This window comes from Peromyscus eremicus, chromosome 12 (genome assembly GCF_949786415.1).
Source record: "Peromyscus eremicus chromosome 12, PerEre_H2_v1, whole genome shotgun sequence".
NCBI classification, from domain to species: domain Eukaryota; kingdom Metazoa; phylum Chordata; class Mammalia; order Rodentia; family Cricetidae; genus Peromyscus; species Peromyscus eremicus.
The window spans coordinates 68418910-68425110 of NC_081428.1; the positions used below are offsets into that span (position 1 = coordinate 68418910).

The following is a 6201-nucleotide window of genomic DNA, read 5'->3' on the forward strand; positions in this document are numbered from 1 at the left end:
ACCAAATTGGGAAAATCTAAAAGAAATGGTAATTTTCTGATATATACCACCTACCAAAGTTAAATCAAAATCAGATAAGCAATTTTAAAAGAGCTGAAACCCCAATAGAAGCAATAATTAAAAGGTTCTGGACCAAAAAGAGCCCAGGGTCAGATGGCTTTAGTGCAGAATTGTACCAGAATTTCAAAGAAAAACTAATGCCAATTATCCTCAAATTATTCCATGGAATAAAAGGAACATTGCATAATTTTTTAACAACGCCATAGTTACTCTGATACCTAAACCACATAAAGACCCAATAAAGAAAGAGAATTACAGACCAATTCCCCTTATGAACATAGGTGCAAAAATACTAAACGTAATACTTGCAAACAAAAGTCAAAAACACATCAAAAAGATCATCCACCATAGTCAGATAAGCTTCATCCTAGAAATACATGGATGGTTCAACATACGAAAATCAATAAATGTAATTCACCATATAAACACACTGAAAAAATAACCCCATGATCATTTCATTGGATGTAAAAAAGGCCTTTGACAAAATCTAACACTCCTTCATAATTAAGTTAAAAAGACTAAGGGTGTAATGGATATACCTCAAAATAATAGAAATGATTTACATAAACTGACAGCCAACATCAGCCTAAATGGAGAGAAACTCAAAGCTTTTCCACCAAAGTCAGAAACAAGACAAAGTCATCTACTCTTCACTACCTCTTCACTATATATTTGAAGTCTTAGCTAGAGTAGTAAGAATGTGATATAAACTGGAACAGAAGAAGTCAGAGTATTGTTATTTGCAGATGGTGTGATTATATACTTAAGTGACCCTTAAAATTCCACCAGGAAACTCCTATAGCTGATAAACACTCTCAGCAAAATAGCAGGATACAAAATTAATACACACAAGTTAATAGCTTTTCTATAGACAAATGACAAATGAACTGAAAAAGAAATCAGGGAAGCAATACCTTTCACAATAGCTTCAAAAAAATTGAGTCACTCTAACAAAACGTGTAAGATTTATATGATAAAAATTTAAAGACATTGAAGAAAAATCAAAGGAAATATTAGAAAATGTAAAGCTCTTTCATGCTCTTGGGTCAGTATAATATAATAAAATTCGCCATCCTACCAAAATGCAATCCTCATCAAAATTCCAAAGCAATTCTTCACAGATCTTGAAAGAGCAGTTTTCAGATTCATATTGAAACAAACAAAAAGCAAACTCAAAATAGCAAAACCAGTCCTGAATAATAAAATAACTGAAGCAGGTATCACTATCCCCTAGACCTATAGTAATCAAAACAGAATGGTATTGGCGCAAAATAGACACATCCATCAATGGAAGAAAATTGAAGACCCAGACACAAATCCATACATGTATGGACACCTGGTATTTGATAAAGAATCCAGAACTATGCACTGGAAAGAAGGACGCCATCTTCAACAAATGGTGCTAGTCAAAATGGATGGCTGCATGTAGAAGAACACAAATAGATCCACACTTATCACCCTGCACACAACTCAGCTCCAACATAAGGCTAGAAACAATGAATCTGATAGAGGAGAAAGTTGGGAATAGCCTTGAACTCCTTGGCACAGGAAAAGACATTCTGAACAGAACTCAGGTAGAACAGAATCCACCTCACTACGAACAACAATTAATAAGTGGGACCTCACAAAACTGAAAATCTTCTATATGGCGAAGGACACCATCAATTGGACAAAGTGACAGCCTACAAAATGGGAAAAAACTTTTTATGAACTATACGTGGGAAAGAGGGCTAATATCTAAAATATAAGAATAACTCAAAAAATTTGACTTCAAGAAAACAATGTGATTAAAATTATGATACAAATCTAAATAGAATACTGTCAAAAGAGGAAACTCAAATGGCTAAGAAACACTTAAAGAAATATTCTACCTACTTAGCCATCGGGAAAATGAAAATCAGAACCTTTTTTTTTTTTTTTTTTTTTTTGGTTTTTTGAGACAGGGTTTCTCTGTGTAGCTTTGCGCCTTTCCTGGAACTCACTTTGGAGACCAGACTGGCCTCAAACTCACAGAGATCCTCCTGGCTCTGCCTCCCAAGTGCTGGGATTAAAGGCGTGCTATTTTAAGAATTCCACTTCCCGTCTGACACTGGCGTCTTTGCTAAGGGTCACATTGAACTACTGCTGCTCCAGGGCAGTCTTTAGGAATCATCACCATGGCTGAAGACATCAAGACTAAAATCGAGAACTACAAAACTGCCCCCTTTGACAGCTGCTTCCCAAACCAGAACCAGACCAGGAACTGCTGGCAGAACTACCTGGACTTCCACCACTGCGACAAGGCAATGAACGCAAAGGGGGGTGATGTCTCCATGTGTGAGTGATACCGGCATGTGTACAAGTCCCTCTGTCCCGAATCGTGGGTCTCAGCCTGGGATGACCAAAGAGCAGAAGGCATGTTTCCTGGGAAGATCTGATCTGGCTCTGCCCACCTCTCCTCTGTTCTCTGTCCCTCTCCCCAGATAGTAAAGAGGACCTGGGTATATGATGGTCCCTGCCCAGGGACCCTGAATCATGCAACTACTAATAAAAAATGACTGGAAAAGTTTAGAAAAAAGATTTCATCTTATACAGTCAGAATGGCTAAGATCAATAACACAAATGACAACTCATGCTGGTGACGTGGAGCAAGAAGAACATTCCTCCATTGCTGGTGGGAGTGCAAACTTGTACAGCCACTATGCAAATCAGTGTTGCAGTTTCTCAGAAGTTGATAATAGATGTACCTCAAGATCCAGCTATACCACTCCTGGGCATATACCCAAAGAATGCTTCATTTTACAACAGAGTGACTTGCTCAACCCTGTTCATCACTGCTTTATTTAAAATAGCCAGAAATTGGAAGCAACCTAGATGTCTGTCAAAGACCTAGATGGATAATGAAAGTGTGGCACTTTATTATAATGGAATATTACTCAGTCATTAATAAAAAGCAAAGTCATGAAAGTTGGGGGTAAATTTATGGAGCTAGAAAGAAAAGAGTTTTCCTTAGTGATATAACTCAGACCCAGAAAGAAAATTGCAGTGTGTATTTGTTTATATGTGGATAGTAGCTGCTAAGTCTTTGATAAGCAAGCTACAATCTGTATAAGCACAGAAGTTAGGTGTAAAGTAAGGGACTGGAGGGGAGAGGTGGTGCTCCCTATGGAAGGGAAACAGATAGTTATGGATGAACAGGATGAGAACTAGAATATGGGGATCAAACAGGGAGGGAAGATTAGGACAAAGAAGGGGATACAGGGAGGGACAAATAAAACTAAAGGCCATTCAAGGGGTCATATGGAAACCTAATAATACCTAGTCCTAAAATAAATGCAAGTCTGAAGGCACTCCAATGGCAATCTAAATCACCAGATAGTGGAGAAGACGGAGCCCGAACTTGACTTATCCTACTCACTATGATGTTAATACTGTGCTACACTTACTAACTTCATGTGCTGAACAATCCTTGCCTCTCCATGATAAATCCTACTTTTCTGTGCTGCACGAACCTTTTAATGGGCTGTTACTTGTTGCATCTACTAGTAGGTTCTGCACATGTTTTTGTATTCACATGAATTAAATGTGCTGACTTGAACGTCTACTTGAAATCGGTAAATGATTGACTTGTGCTAGTTGGGGAATTAGCCTGTCTATCCTTTTCTTGTTCCTTGGGTTTTAACATTGGGTTTATTCTTCAACATCTTTCCTCCAAGGAGATATTTTTCACTATTTAGACAAGATTTTGTTGGAGCTGAGACATTCCCATATTTTATTTTATCTTTCATTTGTATCTTCTTTTCATTTTGACATTTTAATTTCTTATTCTTCCCCTTTTATCAACTGAAAGTTCAAGAACAAGTTGTTTGGTTTTTCACCTACTTGTGAACTCTGTAATGTCCTTTTTTTTCTTATTATTTGTGTTTCAAAATGGTGTTGTAGTAAAGTTAGTGATGTTATTTCAATCTTAACTCATTTTGTAGAGTACATATGGCATTTCTGGGAGATACCATGTAGTAGAAAAGAGTATTGCTGTTAGCTGAAATGCCCAGCTACACACACACACACACACACACACATAGACACACACACACACACACACACACACACACACACGCACGCACGCACGCACACACACACACGCACGCACACACCGCACACACATGCACACACACGGATGTAAGGATTATGTCCTTAATTATGTTACCAGCCTGCGACAGCATCCCAGCCTAAAAAGAGGGCGTGCCCTCTCTGTGCCCCTTCTTTCCATACTCTCTCTCCCCCCATATTCCCTCTGTCCTCTGCGTGGTCTTTCTTTGTTTCTTTGTTTCTCTCTCTCTCTCTCTCTCTCTCTCTCTCTCTCTCTCTCTCTCTCTCTCTCTCTTTCTCACTCTCTCTCCTTCTCTCTCCTAATAAAGCTCTAAAAAAGTAACCATGGCTCGTGATTCTTCTACCACCACAGTATCCGGTGCTCTCTTCCATCAGTGGGCGGTGGCCAGCCATGAGCACCACTGCTTAACCAACATCTGGTGCCGTGACTTGGAAGGTTCCTTCCCATTAGAGGTACAGGACAGATTGGCACCACTGAGAATGTGTGTGTGAGAGGGATGTGTCTAAAAATGATGTCTGATGAGGTAGATAAGAGTGTCCCCCAACCCTGACAATAGGGAGATGAGAAGGAGAGGTAGGCCCCCAAAACTCTCTCAGGACAGAGTAGGTAGCTCTGGTGTTCAAAAGGAACAAGATGGGGTACCCATTTACTTTTATCACTATGTGTGTGTGTGTGTGTGGGAGTGTAGATAAAAATATAGATATATATCTGTTATACCATACATAGTATTGTATACATTCATAGTATATAGTGTTCCAATCTCTTGTCATTGATTTTCCCCTCTGAATATCTTATTAATTTCTGAAAGTAAGCTATTGAGGCCTGTAGAGATGGGTCAGTGGTTAAAATAACTTGCTGCTTTGAGAACCTGGTTTCAATTCCCAGCTCTAACATGGCAGCTCACAATCATCTGTAGCTCTAGTAACTCCAGTTACAGAAGAGCCTCCACATTACCACACATGCACATGGTCCACATATGTGCAGGCAAAATCCTTACATATATAAAATTTAAAAAAATTTAAAAAATGAAAGGTATTGAATTCCTTTACTGTTACTGATTGTATTTTTGTTATTTTTCTTATCTGCATTTATATTAACATTTCTTTATATATTTAGGCTTCATAATGTCAGTTACATATATATTTTTAATTTTATAAGATATTTGTTTAATTGCTGCCTATATATAATTACGTTCTTTGTTCTTTATGACAGTTTTAGCTTGACCTCTATGATGTATGATAGAAGTATAGCCATACTTACTCATTTTTGGTTACCATTTATGAGGCACATCTGTTTCCAACCCATCTTTAAAGTTAAAGTTGGTCTACTGAAAGCTGTGGATTTTGAATTTATTTTCTTTTTCTTTTAATTTAGCTTATCTATATCTTTGATGATAAAATTTAATCCATTTATGTTTTATTTTTTTTATTTTTTTTTGGGTTTTTCGAGACAGGGTTTCTCTGTGTAGCTTTGCGCCTTTCCTGGGACTCATTTGGTAGTCCAGGCTGGCCTTGAACTCACAGAGATCTGCCTGGCATGCGCCACCACCGCCCGGCTCCATTTACATTTTAAATAGCTATTGATAGAAAGGAATTACTATTCCTGCTTTGTTGATTATTTCTGACAACAGTTTGTTTTCCTCTTTCTTCCCCACATTTATGGGTCTTTCTTCTTTGGTAACTTCTTTTTCATATTTTTATGCTTTCATTCCTTTCTCTTCCTATTTTGCCTATCTTACATTTATATCTGTGATTTGAAAAGGTAAGTACTTTGTTAGTCTTTCCAGAGTGGCATAAATAGGACAGATTAACTGATTCAAAGATTCTGGGGATGTGGCTGTGGGGACTGTGCATGGGTTTACTGACTGTGTCTTCAGGTGGCGGCCAGATACGGTACCTAGTGGCAGGCAGGCCTGCTTCTTGGATTCGTAGAGCTGCTTATGGTACCTTGCTCTGTGAGAACTATCTTAGCTTTGAAATGGGTCTAGAAACTGGGTGTAAAACATCTGGCTTGGCTTTTAAGTTTCCGGAAACCAGTCCTTCACCAAAGTT

General features: G+C 38.3%; 1 pseudogene; it reads left to right on the plus strand.

Annotated features, from left to right (window-relative positions):
* The first annotated feature begins 2133 nt into the window (after positions 1-2133).
* LOC131922957 (cytochrome c oxidase subunit 6B1-like) lies at positions 2134-2477 on the plus strand (annotated as a pseudogene).
* Positions 2478-6201: the final 3724 nt, after the last annotated feature.